Consider the following 18,525-nt stretch of genomic DNA (forward strand, 5'->3'; position numbering starts at 1 on the left):
GTTGCTTCTTACTTTCAGTTGGAAAACTTGTTTTTTTTTTAAATTTAATTTCTGATCGTTTTTTAAATAATGCTTGGAAATCCGGCACCCCCTTCATAGAAATTTCACTTACCCCAAAGAAACATCCTCCACGGAAAGATTCTCCCGATTAGCCCCCTCCTCCAGCCCCCCCCCCCACCAGAAAAAAATCCTTCCTGAAAATGTCTGTATACTTCCCAATAATCAATACAATATGTAAGCAATAGGCAAAGTTCATAACAAACTTCATAATAAGATTAAACTTGATGAAACTTATATTTTGAAATCAGAATTAAAATCTGATTCTTTTGATATATCTATTGATATCAAAATTCCGTTTTTAAGAGTTTCGGTTACCATTGAGCCGGGTCGCTCCTTACTTACAGTTCGTTACCAAGAACTGTTTGATTAAATAAAAAAACAAACAAGTTTTCTCAACTAAAAAGTAAGGAGCAACATTAAGGCTCAAAACGAACAAAAATTATTCCGCATATGAAGGGGTTACCCCTCACGTTATAGTTCTTAGCACTTTTAAAAGATTCCTTTTCTAATTAAACGGCCCTTGTGTTTCAGGAGTCGTTCTTGAGAAAATGGGAAAAATAGTAAAAACTTTAGCGTAAGGAGCAAGGTATTGAGGAAAGAGTAACCCCTTCATATACGGATTAATTTTTGTTCCTTTTGAGTTTTAATGCTGCTCCTTTCTTTCAGTTGAAAAACTTGTTTTTTTATTTAATTTCTAATTGTTTTTCAAATATTGCCGGTAATATGAAAAATACCCTCTCCTTACGGGGACCTCCTCCTCAGAAAGTTCCTCTCACTTAAAATACACCCTCCCAGTAAAATTTCTTCTGGACAATTCTAGCCTCGTTGAACATCCCCCCCCTCCCACTCCGTAAAATTTCTTGCAGAAGATTCAGCCTGAAAAATTCTCCTTAGCATGCTTTCATTTGAAAAAGAGTTTAAGTTCTAATCGTTTTTTCTATTACTCTAAAAACCCCCCTTCCATGGAAATTATTTCCTGGAAATTAAAACACGCACAAAATTTCCCTATGACAATTCCCCGGAACATCTCCACATGCAAATGTGAATAGGCAAAGCCAAAGTAAGACAAATAAAAAGAGTTTTGTACAGGAATTTTGTCAAATGTCCACAGTGTAAAATTTTCCCTGGAAAGTTCACACCCGGAAATTGCCCTCCACGTGTAAAAGTATCCTTGTGAAAACCAATCCCAAGCACAAAATCTTCCTCCCTCAGATATATATTTGCATACTTCCTAATAGCAAATACTGTACATCAACAATGGGCAAAATTATCACTTAATTTAATTTTTATAACTAACAAAGAAGTATTTGTCCAATAATAGAGTCATACTTACTCCCCTCATTTACCCGTGGAGCCATTTAAACATTTGCCTTTCAATTACTTGGACTATCTGTCTTGGCTTTTCTCTTTCTACAATTAGCCGTGTCTTGATGCCAACTACAAAATACTTGATTTTGAATTCAAAATCAACGAAATTGAAAATCAAGTATTTTGCAGTATGGATCAAGACATGGCTAATTGTAGAGAGAGAAAAGGGAATACAGATAGTCCGAGTAATTGAGAGGCCCATGTTTAAATGGCTGCACGGGTAGAACTATCCTCCAAGGTTTTTTTTTTTGGGGGGGGGGAGTCATGTTATATCCAAAGGCACCATTTTTAGGACTTTTTAACTATGCTAAGTAAAATGGCTATCTCAAAATTTTGATCGGATGATTTTGGAGAAAAAAGGGGCGTGAGAGGGGGGCTAGTTGCCCTCCAATATTTTCGATCACTTTAAAATAGCTCTAAAACTTATAATTTCCGTTCAAATGAACCCTTTCCCAATGTTCTAGGACTGCTGCTTTGATATGATCTAACCTTGGGAAAAGAAAAATAAATAAAGAAAATCAATAAACAAACACCCGTGATCTTTCTTCTGACAAAAAATACAAAATTACAAGAAAATACAAGAAACTTCTACAATAGGGTTTTCTGTAACGCTAAATCTGATGGCGTAGTTTTCATTAAGATCCTTTGACTCTTAGGGGGTGTTCCTTCCCTTTTTCCAAAAAAGGCAAATTTTCTCGTTCTCTCGGCCTTTTATGGGTAACATTAAGCAATCTTATACTTTTGGAATCAGCATAATAATCCCATTTTTTGAAATATTTATTAATATCAAAATTCTGTTTTTGAGTTTTATTGCTATTGAGCCGTGTTGCTTCTTACTTACAGTTCGGTATCACGAACTGTTTGATACTATCAAAGTAAGTGAATTTATCCAGTTGATCGATCTTTTCGTTACCTAACGTCACCTTTTCATTTTCACCTATTCCTAGCCTTAGCAACTTGGTCTTCTTAACTTTAATTTTTAAACCTATTCTAGCACCCTAAACTTGCAAAACCTCCAAAAGTTCATCTATTTTGCTCACTCTTTCATTTACGATGCTTAAATCATCAGCCTAATCTAAAAACAGGAGAGTTTTCATTTCCCATTTGATTCCATGGTCTCCCATTGCCTTTCATGTGCTCCTTAAGACATGTGCATGAAAAGGATCCAGTTAAATATGGAAAGAACACAACCCTGCTTAACTTCAGACTCAATAGTAAACCAGCTACTAATCTCATTTTCTACCTTAACCGTACCAGTGTTATTCCCGAACATAGCACTAATTACTTTGATGTATTTGTCTCGGTTCTAGATGTTTACCCCCCCCCCCGCCCTGCGATTACCCTCCGGAAAATACTCCCCCCGGAACATACCCTACGCAGAAAATACCCCCCCAGAAAATACCTCCAGAAAACACCCCTGGCGAAAAATAACCCCACCCCCGCGCGGAAAAGACCCCTCCCTCCCCCTGGAAAAGAAGGCTTTTCAAATTTGAGAATTTTATTTGAGCTTTAATTTCTTAATTTCCGTAGGAGGAAGGAGTTTTGGTACTTGTTTTTTATGGGTCACTCACTCAAGATTACGCTTTGTAAAACTCGAGAACAAAACCGGTTTCTTCGTTAGTTTGTTTCAGCTTAGCGCGAGACAAGACAAAGACAAGTGACAGAATATATGGGAGGTATACAATTTGGGCTATTTATTTGCACATAAAGGGGGGGGAGGGGTAAATTATTTGGATAGTTTGAAGTCAGAAAACAATTTTTTCTAGGTATATGGCCACTAAAAAATTATAGAAGAATAGCCAAGTATCTGGAAATTTTGTTAACTAAAAAAAAAAAAAAAAAAAATCCCAGTATAAAGTAAATATAATATTTCATTTAAGTATTTTTCCAAGTGTTAAGTGTTTTTTGTTTTTTTTCAATGACCGTTTTTCCAAATACTAAATACTATTACTAGGTTTAAGTGGCGTTTCATTCTAGTGTTTAATAATGGTGGATGATCAAAGTTTATGTTATTTGTGCCTGTCATTTATGTTATTTTACTGTCTTCATGGCCGTATATGTGGCTTTAAATTACACCTATTTATCAATCTATTTAATATGCAGAAAAATTGTACCAAATACATTATGCATGCTGACCCACTATACTTTACCCCCCCCCCCAATCTGCAAATCTATAGCCCAAATTTATTTCTAAAGTAACGAAGAAACTAACGACAAAACCGGTGTGTTCTCGAATCTTACACAGCGTAAACTTGAATGAGTGCCTCATAATACACAAGTACCAAAATTCTTTCCTCCACCGGAAATTACTACTACTACTACTACTAATAACTCATCGCAGCCTGAGGTCAACACAGCTACGCACACTCCTCCTCCACTCCAATCTATTCAAAGCCTCCCTCTTTACACCCGCCCATGAAGTTCCCATTTCCTTTAAATCATTCTTTATGACGTCCTCCCACCCCATATGGGGACGACCTGCTTTCCGTTTAGCCCTAGATGGTTGAAATCCATCTAGACAAAAGATCAAATCTAGATCAAAAGAACAATCTTCGGCAATCTGTCATCCTTCATCCGAACAACATGCCCTAACCACCTCAACCTTTCTCTCATTATAGACCTAGAAAGCGGTATTGAACCACATTTTTCGTATAGCCTATTGTTTGAAATACGGTCAGTCAGCCGGGTACCCAGAACAATCCTTAAGCAATTTCTCTGGAAAACATCTAGCAAATCTTCATCCACTTTTCGGAGCGTCCATGCTTCAGAGCCATATTTGACCACTGTCATCACTGTAGCTTCTAAGATTCTAATCTTGGTTTGCAGACTTATCTTCCTATTCTTCCAGACTTTTTTTAACTGTGAAAAAACACCTTGAGCCTTGGCTATTCTATTTTTAACATCTTCACTGGTCCCACCAATGTCACTAATAATACTACCAAGGTAAGTGAAGCTGCCCACCTGACCAATCTTTTCATTACCCAACGTCACCTTTTCATCTTCACTTATTTCTAACCTTAGTGACTTAGTCTTCCTAACATTAATTTTCAAACCAATACTAGCACCCTGAACTCGCAAAACCTCGAAAACTTCATTCATTTTGCTCACACTTTCATCTAGGATGCTTAAATCATCAGCATAATCCAAGTCCAGGAGACTTTTTCCTCCCCATTTGATTCCGTGGTCTCCCATTGCCTTTCCTGTGCTCCTTAAAACAAAGTCCATCAAAATAATCCATATACAGGGGGATAAAACACAACCCTGCTTAACTCCTGATTCAATACAAAAACAGCTGCTAACCTCATTTCATATCTTAACCGCAGATGTGTTACTCTCTTACATAACATTAATCCCTTTAATTTGTTTGTCTTGTATACCATACAAGGATAAAACATTTACTAAAGCTCTTCTTTCAACAGAATCTAACGCTTGCTCATAATATATAAAACTGAGAACCAAAGGTGTTTGAAAACTTAGGCACTTCTCAATTATTAACCTAAGAGTGAAAATTTGGTCAACACATCCTCTACCTTTTCTAAAACCGCACTGCTCTTCTCTTAAAACTTTGTCTACGGCATCTCTCAGTCTAAAAAGTATCATATTACTAAGCAATTTGCTACCTACAGAGACTAGACTAATGCCTCGATAATTACCACACTCACTTTTATCACCTTTCTTATAAAGTGGCTTAATTAAGGTTTTCCTAAAATCATTAGGTACTTCCCCTTTTTCAAAAATCATATTCATAATCTTCAATAACTTATTTCTAACCTCAGAGCCACCATATTTAAGAAACTCATTTACTACCCTATCAGCACCTGGAGTCTTATTATTCTTTAATCCTTTTAGTACTTTTTCTAATTCCTCCTCACAAAACAAATCTTCCTTCACATCCAAGGTATCACAAACTTTTTCATTTTCCTCTATATTTTTTCCTGCAACTCTATCTCGGTTAAGCAAATTCTCGAAATGTTCGGCCCATCTCGCTTTAGCTTTTGTCTTATCGCTAATTGCCACCCCATTCCTATCTTTAGCTGGGACAAGTCCGGATTGACTACTCCCTCTCAATTTGTTAAAGTGCCAGTACAATATTTTACTATTATGCCGTCTAGCTGCATCTTCTAAATCCTCGGCAATTTTATCCATGTTGAGGGGGGTTTTCTCCACGGGGGGTATTTTCCGGGGAGGGGTATTTTCCGGGGGGATTTTCCGTGGATGGGTATTTTCTGGGGGTATTTTCCACGGGGGGGTGTGTATTTTCTAGGAGGATATTTTTCGGGGGGGGGGTATTTTCCGGAGGGGGTTATTTTCAGGGGGGTAATTGGGGGGAGGGGTAAATGCCAGCCACCATTTGTCTGCTATACCATACAAGGAAAATACCTTCGCTAAATCTCTTATATCAGCTGAACTGAACGCTTACTCATAATATATAATTAAATTAAAAAATAATTTATTTTAACTGAAAGTAAGGAGCGACATTAAAACGCTAAAGTTTGACTCTTTCTCACAACTCTGCTTATTAAACAATAAAAAAAACTTTGACGTAAAGAGTGGGGCGTTGAGCAGGGAACAGCTCCTTTCATATATAGAATAATTTCTGTTTGTTTTAAGTTTTAATGTCGCTCCTTACTTTTAGTTAAAAAACTTGTTTTTTTTATTTAATTTCTGAACGTTTTTGAATGAATGTAGGTTTTGAATTTGGCTCACAGTACAATAATAATTAAAACGAAATTTGGTTATTAATTTTACTTTTTTTTAACTAATAGCCTAATTACCTTATAATAACCTAGGTTTGATTCTTTTTTCTAGTTGCATAAGAATCATTCCTGAATCCCACAGGCTCTTTAATTAGAATAATAACCTCTTTTTAGAATAATAAAAATTAAAAAAAGAAACTTTAGCGTAAGAACTAGCTATTGAGGAGAGGCTACCCATCTCATATACGTAATATTTTCTGTTCCTGTTAAGTTTTAATGTTGCTTCTCACTTTCAGTTGAAAAAACTTGTTTTTATTCAATTACTGATCGCTTTTTAAATAATGTATGGAAATCCAGATCCCTCCCCCACGGAAAATTCCCTTCCCCCACGAGAAATTATCTCCATGGAAAGATTCTCCCACGTAACTTGAATTAGCGATATTTGCGGAACTAATTTAGTAAAGCATGATAACAAAACGGTCGAAGAAGTCAAAACTATTTCTATGCAAATGATAGTCACAATTTCATCTATTCTCAAACGACTGAAATGAATGAAGGAAAAGATCTTTAAAAGATATACGTAATAATTTATGTTTGTTTTACGTTTTAATGTTATTCCTTTCTTTTTTAAATAACAACCACAAGCCGAAGAAATACAATATCTTTGGCTTTATTATCACATTAGAATCTGGTTATGTAGCTTCTTAAGGTAAAATTAAATGCTAAGATTGGCCGGAAAATAACACAAACAAATTATTACTTATTATTATTAAAAATACTTTAGCGTAAAGAGGGAGGTATTGAGGAGGGGATGAACGTCCTCATGTATGTAATAATTTATGTTCGTTTTAAGTTTCAATGTTACTCCTTACTTTCAGTTGAAAAATCTTGTTTTTAATTTAATTTCTGATTGTTTTTTAAATAATGCTCGGAAACCCAACATCCCCTTCATGGAAATTTTCTTTCTCCGTGAAAAATTCTTCAGTGTAAATATCTTCCCATGTAACCCAACCCCTCCAGCTCCCATAGAAAAAATCCTCCCCTGAACACGCCTGTATACTTACCAATAACCAATGCTATAAATGAACAAAGGGCAAAGTTCATAACTTACAGTCCTTCCCCTGGGAACTGTGGGGGATTAAGTCGTCCTCAAAGACATAGCTATTAGATGTTTCAACTATGCTGAACAAAATGGCTATCTCAAAATTTTAGTCCGGTGACTTTGGGAAAAAAATGAGCGTGGGAGGGGGCCTAGTTGCCCTACAATTTTTTGATCACTTAAAAAGGGAACTAGAACTTTTAATTTACGTTGGAATGATTCCTCTTACAAAATTCTAGGACCACTGGGTCTATACGAAAACCCCTGGGAAAAAAACCAAAAACCAAAAAAAAACAAAAAAATACTCATCCGTAATCTTCCTTTTGGAAAAAAATACAAAATTCCACATTTGTGCAGATATGAGCTTGAAACATCTACAGTAGGATTCTCTGATATGCTGAATCTGACGGTGTGATTTTCATTTGGATTCTATGACTTTTAGGGGGTGTCTCCCCCTTTTGTCAAAAATAGGGCAAATTTTCTCAGGCTCGTAAATTTTGATGGGTTGGACTAAACTTGATGAAACTTGTATATTTTTAAATCAGCATAAAAATTTTCTTCTTTTGAAGTATCTATTTGTACCAAAATTCCGTTTTTTAGAGTTTCAGTTACTATTCAGCCGGGTCACTCTTTACATACAGTTTGTTACCATGAAGTGTTTGAAACTGAGGACTAAAGGTGTTTGATGACTCATGTACTTCTTAACTATTAACTTAAGAGTGAAAATTTGGTCAACACATCTTCTATTCTTCCTAAAACTGCACAGTTCTTCTCTTAAAATCTTGTCTACAGCATCCCTAAGTCTAAAAAGTATCATCATTCTTAATAATCTCTTACCTACAGAAAATAAGCTGATGCCTCTATAATTGCTAAGCTCACTCTTTATCATTTTTCTTATACAGGGTTTAATTAGCCTCTATCTAATGTCACTAAGTACTTCCTTTTTTTCAATAATTATATTCATAGTCTTCAGTAACAAATTTCTAACTTCATAGCCACATATCTAAGAAACTCAGTTACCGCACTATTAGCACCTGGGGCCTTATAATTGTTTTATTATTTTAGCACTGTCAATAGTTCTTCCCCACAAAATAAATCTTCCTTCACATCCAAGGTGTCGCAAACGTTTTATTTTCTTCTATATCTTTCTTGTAACGCTATCCCGGTTTAGAAAATTCACAAAATATTCCGCCCATCTCTCTTTAACTCCTTCATTACCACTCTCCTATTCCTATCTTTAACTGGGAAAGTCCAAATTGACTATTCCCTCTAAATTTATCAACATGCTAGTACAATATTTTAGTATTGTGTAGTCCAGCTGTATCTTCCAGGTCGTCGACAATTTAATCCCTGGTCTCCACTTCAAACCTTCTTAGTTCATATTTTGAAGCTTACTCCATTTTTTATACATTCTTCTTATTTTCATGTGATCTGTCCCTCAAATAATTCTTCTATAAGCCTTTTATTTTCCTAAAATTCCTCCATCTGTCGTCTACACTGTCAAATTTTAAACTTTTCAGTTTGGTATTCAATTGTTCCTGGAATGTTTCTCTTAAACTCTTATCGTAGAGTCTATCAACGTCTTAACTTCCTACAAGGTAGTCCACTTTCTGAAATTTCATCTTTAAATACACCCTATACACAACTAGGGGTGACCTTTACTTTTAATATTAATAACATCCCCTCTGTAAACCCTAATATCTTGAACTGATCTTGCCAGTCTTCAGTTTACAATAACATAATAAATAAGGTCAGCTGTCTTACCATCGTGTGGATACCATGTTAATTTATGGGTCATTTCATGAACAAATACAATATTGGTTATAAATAGATTGTTATATCATCAAAATTGCAGTAATCTGTAACCATTACCATTTTCTTTCCCTAAACCAGATTTACATAGGATAGGATAAAATAAAATTTCCTGATAAAATTTTCTTATAAAAACGCATGTTTCTACCTATACCCCGTCTATTTGTTCCTGTAACTGTAAGTAAAAATCATCCGAGACCCTGCTATCTCCGTCAGTCAGTTCCACAAGGGCATATACTACTATGACTGATACCCTGCATTTTTTAGTCATAAAATGAGTGACTAACATTGTATTATTAATACCTTACCAGCCCAAACAGGACTTAGCGACTTTCTTATTCATCATCATCCTTATTTTGTGTCTACCTGAGTAAATGAATTCTATATAGCCTAATTTCATGTTTCCTTGCCCTGTGATATGAGTTTTTGAAACTCCTGATAAGCTTAGTTCAAAGTGTCTCTATTTGTCTTTAAAAATATTGATCAACAGTTGTTTTTTATTTTCGTAATTCAAGTTCTACTTCTCGTGTTCTTTAAATCATTGAAATTATTGTGGCTTCAGGAAAAGTAATTTTTTCAGAACCAGTGCAGGACGGAGACCAACACATATTCTCAAGTTTATACGAAAGCGCTTAAACCGGCTTAGAATTGGACAGTCCCAGTTACCTACTGTTGAATTAGGACTTTGTGCAAGCCTGTACCCATCTTGGTCACAACACAGTTTTCAGCAGTTGGAGATGCTCTTATCAAACAGTTCGTGGTAACGAACTGTAAGTAAGGAGCGGCCCGGCTCAATGGTAACCGAAACTCTAGAAAACGGTATTTTGATACAAATAAATGCATTAAAAGAATTAGATTTTAATGCTGATTTCAAATATACAAGTTTCATTAAGTTTAATCCTACCCATCAAAAGTTATGCGCCTGAGAAAATTTGGCTGATTTTCCAAAAAAGGGGGAAATAACCCCTAAAAGTTATAGAACCTTAATGAAAATCACACCATCATATTCAGCGTATCAGAGAACCCTACTTTAGAGGTTTCAAGCTCCTACCTATAAAAATGCTGAATTTTCCATTTTTTGCCAGAAGAAAGGTCAGGGATGCGTGTTTATTTGTTTGTTTGTTTTTTTCCCAGGGGTGATCATATCGACCCAGTGGTCCTAGAATATATCGACAAGAGTCAAGCTCCTTCAGAGACAATCTTAAGCCTATTACCTCCGATTCATTATATATTCATGCCTAGATATTATGCTACTACGGAGAGGCAACCCTTAGTAGATAAATTAGATAGGAAGAGATTTTTGAATTCGAAAATCCTCACCCAAACAGACTCCATTAATCAAATTAATCCATTAATCATAATCCCATGTAAATGCTATATCGTTTACTAGGCTACAATTTCCTCAAGGGTCGCCACTCCTCAAGAGGAAATAGAGTTGACAGCAAGGTCCCCAATCTTGTAGGTACCCCGACAGGGTGGATGCTGCCCTTTCCTGGGGTCGTTGTCCATAGAACTTGATCTTACGCTCTGTAGTAGTTTTCCTCCAATAGAGTATCCTCCCACAAGGGTGTTCTGCGTCCCCATGCAATTTAACCCATTGTTGGAGGAAGGTTTGTAACTCACAGGACGTGTCCACACGCCGGTGGGTCCTGCTGAGTGTACATTCAAGGGAGTTCCCCCTTCTCCTCCTCTATTTACGGCTCTGGGCGAGGGTGCCCCAGTTTCTATTTTGGACTGCTAGGGACAATGTCCCCTTTTGCTCTATACCTCTTCTGGAGATACCCTTCATATCTGTAATGCTTTAGCCTATGTACCATCCGGGGAAACGTTGAGTGACTTGGGGGAGGCAACTACTATACAGTGCCCTCAGACAAGGGCGGATCCAGGATTTTTTTTTCGGGGGGGAGGGTTTACTAATTTTTGACATTTTCGGGGGGGGGGATTTTACTAATTTTTGACTCAGTTTTCGACTAATTTTACTTATTTTTACCTAGGTTTTACTAATTTTTGACTTATTTTCGACTCGGTCAAAAATTTCGGGGGGGGGGGGTGTTGAAACCGGGTAACCCCCCCCCCCCCTGGATACGGCCTTGCCCTCAGATATTTAATAAATAAATTAACTTAAAATTGAACTAATCAAAACAGACGAAATTACGGAAAGTTTAAAGTATAATGACATTCATCCCTGTGATTCCCTTAAAAGTATAAATATTATAAAACACTAAAGAATGACCTTAAGAAGACTTATAAAGTTTTTGTCCTGATCTTATATTTTTACCTACTTAGAATGTAAGGAGTTTATTTGATCATTCATTATAATTTCTGGTCGTTTTGGTTAGTTCATCGATAGTAATTTCTGTTCATTTTAAGTATAAATTACAATATTAATTTGGTTCTTGTCAAATTGATGTAGCTCTTTAATTTTCATAAAACAGTTTCAAATTTGGCAAAAGTCATATGATTTAATTTTTCTTTGTTTTTGATTAATATTGTTCTTTTTGTCGGCTATAAAAAATATTACTTGTAATTTTTTGGTTTCTTAGCATTGAAAAAAGAGTGTAAATCGGAAAAAAAATTGTAGATTAGAAACAATTTGTAAATTAGAAAAAATTTTGCAGGCAGTATTTTCAATATTAGTGCTACAGAACTTTGGAAGGTAGGTACAATAAAGATTTTTCAAATAAATGGACTGAAAACATGCATAATTTTTGGCCTTCGTCTTGGGCTGCAGCCATAAGGATTTCCATCATGCTACAGTCTTGAAAAGAGCTAATTATTGGTCAACTGATTCACTAAAAGGATTTTGATGTATTATATTGGTGTTTAACAACTTGGTAAGATGACATTTTGAAGTACTTTCTAAAAAGACAAAAAAGAACGCCAATGAAAACAAATTTATTTTCAGTATCTGTTCCCTTGGTCCTGAAGCCAGAATTGAGGCATCTTTATGGCCTGACTTAGACTTATATCCCATTCGACCTTTGTGGCTTTATTGGGGCTTCTGTTCTCACTAGTTTTTGATTATGGGGATGATATTTGGTTCTGTCTGACGCAAAACGCAGGAGTTAGGGGAGGTTCTGGCCATTCAAGATGTCGCACCATCTCTTGCGAGGTTGGCTTCGAGGTTGTTTGCCATATAGCCTACCTGTCCTTCAAATGTGATTCTTAAGATTTTGCCTCGATACCAATCATTAGATATAACAGTAGAAAGGGGGTTCCAACTCCCATTGCTCACCCCTGCTGCCATCTACAATTTAGTCTAACTCTGTCAGCACACCAAATATGGGCATGGAATCCCCAAGGAGAATGATTGCATAATCGAAGTGGGTCAATGACCTAAATTACCAAAAGGTCGATTTATTTGATCTTGTTGTTTTGGCCAAGTGTTTCAAAGAGAATTGTTTCCTAGCGAATGTTTATTAATATCTTTGGAGTTCTTCCATGAAAAATGTTTGCCGGGTGAATGTTTTTTAATGTTTGACAGATGATGTCATGGTTGATTGATTTGTCACGAAAGGGGAATTAATTTGTTGTTTCTAAGGGGAATTATTTATTCACGAAAGGGTTTCCAAGTAATTTCAAATGCGACAGCGCAGGGATGCCAAAAACAAAAGGAACGCACAAAAATTACGTTTAGGGGTTATTTGGGCGAAACCGTTTTAGACATTTTAGGGAATTATTTCAGCAAAACAGTTAGAGACATATTAAAAGATGATTTTAGAAGATATTTTAGAAGAGGATTTAAGGGTAAAACTCTTTGGTCGTTATAATGCAAAAGTTCATTTGAACAGTGTCGTGAGATCCCATACCCCATGCTCAAAGGGCTCCAATCCCCCTACCCCAACCCCGAAGGAAGCCCCCGGCCCCCAAAGGTCCCCCGGGCTCCCAAAGGGCCCCCGACGCCCCAAAGGCCCCTGAGCCCCCCCAATTTTAATACTTTTTTAAGGCTTTATTATATCTTTTCAGAACAAGTTATTTTCTTAATGTCGATCCTAAACCCATTTTACAAGTTGAAGTACCCATCCTTTTCACCCACAACTTTACTATGCTTCTTTTTTGAATGCTCCAACACCAAGCAATACTTTTCAAAGGCATTTCAGAACCAGTTATTTTCTTAATGTCATTCCTAAACCCATTTTACAAATTGAAGTACCCATCCTTTTCACCCACAACTATACTTTACATCTTTTGAATGCCACAACACCAATCAATACTATTCAAAAGGCATTTCAGACCAAGTTCTTTTCATAATGTCCCTCCTAAACCCATTTTACAAATTGAACTATCCCATCCCTTTCTCACACAAATTTACTTTACAGCTTTTTGAATGCCCAACACCAAGCAATACTTTTCAAAAGGCATTTCAGAACAATTTCTTTTCTTAATGTCCTTTCTAAACCCATTTTACAAATTGAAGTACTCATCCTTTTCACCTCCAACTTTACTTTACAGCTTTCTTGAATGCTTTAACACCAAGCAATACTTTTCAAAGGGCATTTCAGAACAAGTTCTTTTCTTAATGTCCTTCCTAAACCCATTTTACAAGTTGAAGTACCCATCCTTTTCACCCCCGACTTTACTACACTGCTTTTTTGAATGCTCCAACACCAAGCAATACTTTTCAAAAGGCATTTCAGAACAAGTTAGTTTCTTAATATTCCATCCTAAACCCATTTTACAAGTTGAAGTACCCATCCTTTTCACACACAACTTTACTATACAGCTTTTTGAATGCTCCAACACCAAGCAATACTTTTCAAAGGCATTACAGAACCAGTTCTTTTCTTAATGTCCTTCCTAAACCCGTTTTACAAGTTGAAGTACCCATCCTTTTCACCCACTACTTTACTTTACAGCTTTTTGGATACCTCAACCCCAAGAAATACTTTTCAAAAGACATTTCAGAGCAAGTTCTTTTCGTAATGTCCCTCCTAAACCCATTTTCCAACTTGGAGCATCCATCCTTTTCACCCACATTTTTACTTTACAGCTTTTTGGATACCTCAACACCAAGAAATACCTTTCAAAAAGCATTTCAGAGCAACTTCTTTTCATAATGTCCCTTCTAAACCCATTTTCCAACTTGAAGCATCCATTCTTTTCACCCACAACCTTACTTTACAGTTTTTTGGATACCTCAACACCAAGAAATACTTTTCAAAAGACATTTCAGAGTAAGTTCCTTTCTTAATGCCCCTTCGAAGTCTATTTTCCAACTTGAAGTACCCATCCTTTTCACCCACAACTTTACTTTACAGCTTTTTGGATACCTCAACACCAAGAAATACCTTTCAAAAGGCATTTCAGAGCAAGTTCCTTTCTTAATGTCCCTTTTCAGAGCAAGTTCCTTTCTTAATGTCCCTTCTAAGCCCATTTTCCACCTTCAAGTATCCTTCCTTTTCACCCACAACTTTACTTTACAGCTTTTTGGATACCTCAACACCAAGAAATACCTTTCAAAAGGCATTTCAGAGCAAGTTCCTTTCTTAATGTCCCTTTTAAACCCATTTTCGAAGTTGAAGTACCCATCCTTATCACCCACGACTTTACTTTAGAGCTTTTTGGATACCTCAACACCAAGAAATACCTTTCAAAAGGCATTTGAGAGCAACTTCCTTTCATAATGTCCCTTCTAAACCCATTTTCCAACTTGAAGCATCCATCCTTTTGAATCAAAACTATATTTTACAGCTTTTTTGAATACCTTAACACAAAAATATACTTGTCAAAACACATTTTAGAGCAACTTCCTTTCATAATTCCCATTGGCAGTTTAATTTTTACTTTGACACATACTTCCTTTTCACCACCACCGGTACAATAGAGCTTTTTGTATACAACAAAACCAAAGAATGTATTTCGAATAGCATTCCCGAATAAGTTCCTTTCTTAATTTCCCATCTTTGCCTATTTTCAGACTTTATGCATCCAATCTTTTCACCATCAGCTTTACTTTACAGGTTTTGGATACCTCAACACTAAGAAATACTTTTGAAAATACATTTCAGAGCAAGTTCCTTTCTTAATATCCCTTCTAAACCCATTTTACAAGTTGAAACATCCTTCCTTATCACCCAGACCATTACTTCACAGCTTTTTGGATACCTCAACACCAAGAAATACCTCTCAAAAGGCATTTCAGAGCAACATCCTTTCTTAATGTCCCTTCTAAACCCATTTTTCAAGTTGAAGTACCCATCCTTTTCAACCCACAACATTACTTTACAGCTTTTTGAATGAGCCAACACCAAGCAATACTATTCAAAAGACATTTCAGAGCAAGTTCCTTTCTTAGTGTCCCTTCTAAAACCATTTTGAAGCATCCATCCTTTTCACCCACAACTTTACTTTACAGCTTTTTGGATACCTCAACACCAAGAAATACTTTTCTAAAGGCATTTCAGAGCAAGTTCCTTTCTTAATGTCCATCCCAAACCCATTTTCCAACTTGAAGCCTTTTAACCCACAACTTTACTTTACAGTTTTTTGGATACCTCATCACCAAGCAATACTTTTCAAAAGGCATTTCAAAGCAAGTTCCTTTCTTAATGTCTCTCCTAAGCCCATTTTTCCAACATGAAGCATCTATCCTTTTCACCCACAACTTTACTTTACAGCTTTTTGGATACCTCAACACCAAGAAATACTTTTCAAAAGACATTTCAGAGCAAGTTCCTTTCTTAATGTCCATCCAAAACCCATTTTGAAGTACCCATCATTTTAACCCACAACTTTACTATACAGCTTTTTTGAATGCTCCAACACCAAGCAATACTTTTCAAAGGCATTTCAGAACCAGTTCTTCTCTTAATGTTCTTCCTAAACCCATTTTTCCAACTTGAAGTACCCATCCTTTTCACCCATAACTTTACTTTACAGCTTTTTGGATACCTCAACACCAAGCAATACTTTTCAAAAGCCATTTCAGAGCAAGTTCCTTTCTTAAAGTCCCTCCTAGACCCATTTTACAAGTTGAAGCATCCATCCTTTTCACCCACAACTTTACTTTACAGCTTTTTGGTTTTTTTGAATGCGCCAATACCATGCAATACTTTCCAAAGACATTTCAGAACAAATTCTTTTCATAATGTCCCTCCTAAACCTATTTTACAAGTTGAAGTACCCATCCTTTTCACCCAAAACTTTACTTTACAGCTTTTTGAATGCTCCAACATCAAGCAAAACTTTTTAAACGCATTTCAGAACAAGTTCTTTTCTTAGTGACCATCCTAAACCCATTTTACAAGTTGAAGCATCCATGCTTTTCACACAAAACTTTACTTTACAGCTTTTTGGATGTCTCAACACCAAGAAATACTTTCCAAAGGGCATTTCAGAACAAGTTCTTTTCTTAATGTCCTTCCTAAACCCATTTTACAAGTTGAAGTACCCATCCTTTACAGCAAACACCAAGCAATACTTTTTAAAAGGCATTTCAGAACAAGTTCCTTTCTTAATGGCCCTCCTAAAACCACTTTACCAGTTGAAGTACCCATCCTTTACACCACAACCTTACTTTGCAACTTTTTTCTTAAAACCCCTGCTAAGCCCAATTTAGAATTCCAAGAACACAACTTTTTTCACACAGAACTATAGGTCCCAGCTTTTTGAATGACCCGACATCGAGAAATACTTTTCAAAAGACATTTTATAACAAGTTATTTTCTTAATGTCCCTCCTAAACACATTTTACAAGTTGAAGTACCAAGGCTTTTCACCCGCAACTATACCTTACAGCTTTTTGAATGCCTCAACATCAAGCAATACTTTTCAAAGACATTTCAGAACAAGTTCTTTTCTTAATGTCCTTCTTAAACCCATTTTACAAGTTGAAGTACCCATTCTTTTCACCCACAACTTTATTTTACAGCTTTTTGAATGCCCCAACACCTTGCAATACTTTTCAAAAGGCATTTCAGAACAAGTTCCTTTCTTAATGTCCCTCCTAAACCCATTTTACAAGTTGAAGTACCCATCCTTTTCACCACAACTTTACTTTACAACTTTTTTTCTTAATGTCACTCCTAAACCCATTTTACAAGTTGAAGTACCCAACTTTTTCACCCAGAACTATACTTCACAGCTTTTTGAATGCCCACAACACCAAGCAATACTTTTCAAAAGGCATTTGAGAGCAAGTTATTTTCTTAATGTCCCTCCTAAACCTATTTTACAAGTTGAGGTACCCATCCTTTTCACCACAACTTTACTTTACAACTTTTGTGCACGCCACAATATCATGCAAGTTTCCAATTCAGTTCAGATTTTTTTTTGTACACACCACTATATCATGCAAGTTTCCACTTCAGTTCAGATTTTTCTCAAAGAGATTAAAAAATTTAAAATACTGTTCCAAATTTTTCATAGAAGATAGAAAGTTCAAGTTATCTTCTGAATTTTATTAAAGAACTTAAAATTAAATTCTAATTTCTCCAAAGAAAATAAAAATCTTCCACTTCAGTTCTTAATTTCACAAAGACACAAGGAAATTTAAAGTTCTATTTGAAATTTCTCAATGAAGTGAAGAAAAGTTCAAGCTCTCTTCTGAATTTTCTAAATGAAAAAGAAATTAGTTATTGATCAATTCTATTTTTCCTAATAATATAAAAAGGTTCCACTTCAGTTCAAATGTTTCCCCAAAGACATAAATTTAAAGTTCTCCTCCAAATTTTTTGTAGAAGATAGAAAAAGTTACACATTGATCACGAATATTTCACTATGAAGATAAGAAGCTAATTTTCTCATTGATGTGAAGAAAAGTTCAAGTTCTTTTCCTAACTATCCATATGAAAAGAAATAAGTTACAGATCAATTCTATTTTTCAAGAAAAAATAAAATTTTCCACTTCAGTTCAGATTAATCTCAAAGAGATGGAAAAATTTAAAATTACTGTTCTAAATTTTTCATAGAATAGAAATAAGTTACAGATCAATTATATTTTTCAAGAAAAAATTAAAATTTCCCACTTCAGTTCAGATTTTTCTCAAAGAGATGGAAAAATTTTAAATTACTGTTCTAAATTTTTCATAGAAGATAGAAAAAGTTATACATTGATCATGAAAAGTTAACTCAAGTCTGAATTTTCTCAAGTCTGTAAGTGTACTTCAACTTGTAAAATGGGTTTAGGAAGGACATTAAGAAAAGAACTTGTTCTGAAATGTCTTTTGAAAAGTATTGCTTAAACATCTCTCCATGTTTAAGTTAGGTTAGGTAAGGCTAGATTAAGTTATGTTAGGTTAGGTTAAGTTAGGTTAGGTTAGGTTAGCCTACGTACGCGCGCGTACATAGGCTAACCTAACCTTGTAAGTTAGGTTAGGTTAGCCAGTAAACATCTCTCCATGTTTAAGTTAGGTTAGGTTAGGCTAGATTAAGTTATGTTAGGTTAGGCTAAGTTATGTTAGGTTAGCCTACGTACGCGCGCGTACGTAGGCTAACCTAACTGAACATAACTTAACTTAAACATGGAGAGATGTTTACTAGCTAACCTAA

The 18,525-nt window shown here is 35.6% G+C and overlaps 1 protein-coding gene across 5 annotated transcripts in view; it reads left to right on the forward strand.

Annotated features, from left to right (window-relative positions):
• LOC148941823 (G protein-activated inward rectifier potassium channel 4-like) overlaps positions 1-18,525 on the forward strand; it is a 187,633-nt gene that overhangs the window by 916 nt on the left and 168,192 nt on the right. For 2 of the 5 annotated variants that reach the window (XM_089103695.1, XM_089103696.1), the window contains exon 2: positions 11,655-11,870. The exons of the other annotated variants lie outside the window; for them this stretch is intronic. The gene's annotated coding sequence lies outside the window, so the exon portion shown is untranslated. The remainder of the gene's footprint in view (positions 1-11,654; positions 11,871-18,525) is intronic. 5 annotated transcript variants of the gene reach the window in all.

The sequence above is a fragment of the Artemia sp. Qi Xiang Cuo genome, chromosome 17 (genome assembly GCF_049724085.1).
Source record: "Artemia sp. Qi Xiang Cuo chromosome 17, ASM4972408v1, whole genome shotgun sequence".
Classification (NCBI taxonomy): domain Eukaryota; kingdom Metazoa; phylum Arthropoda; class Branchiopoda; order Anostraca; family Artemiidae; genus Artemia; species Artemia sp. Qi Xiang Cuo.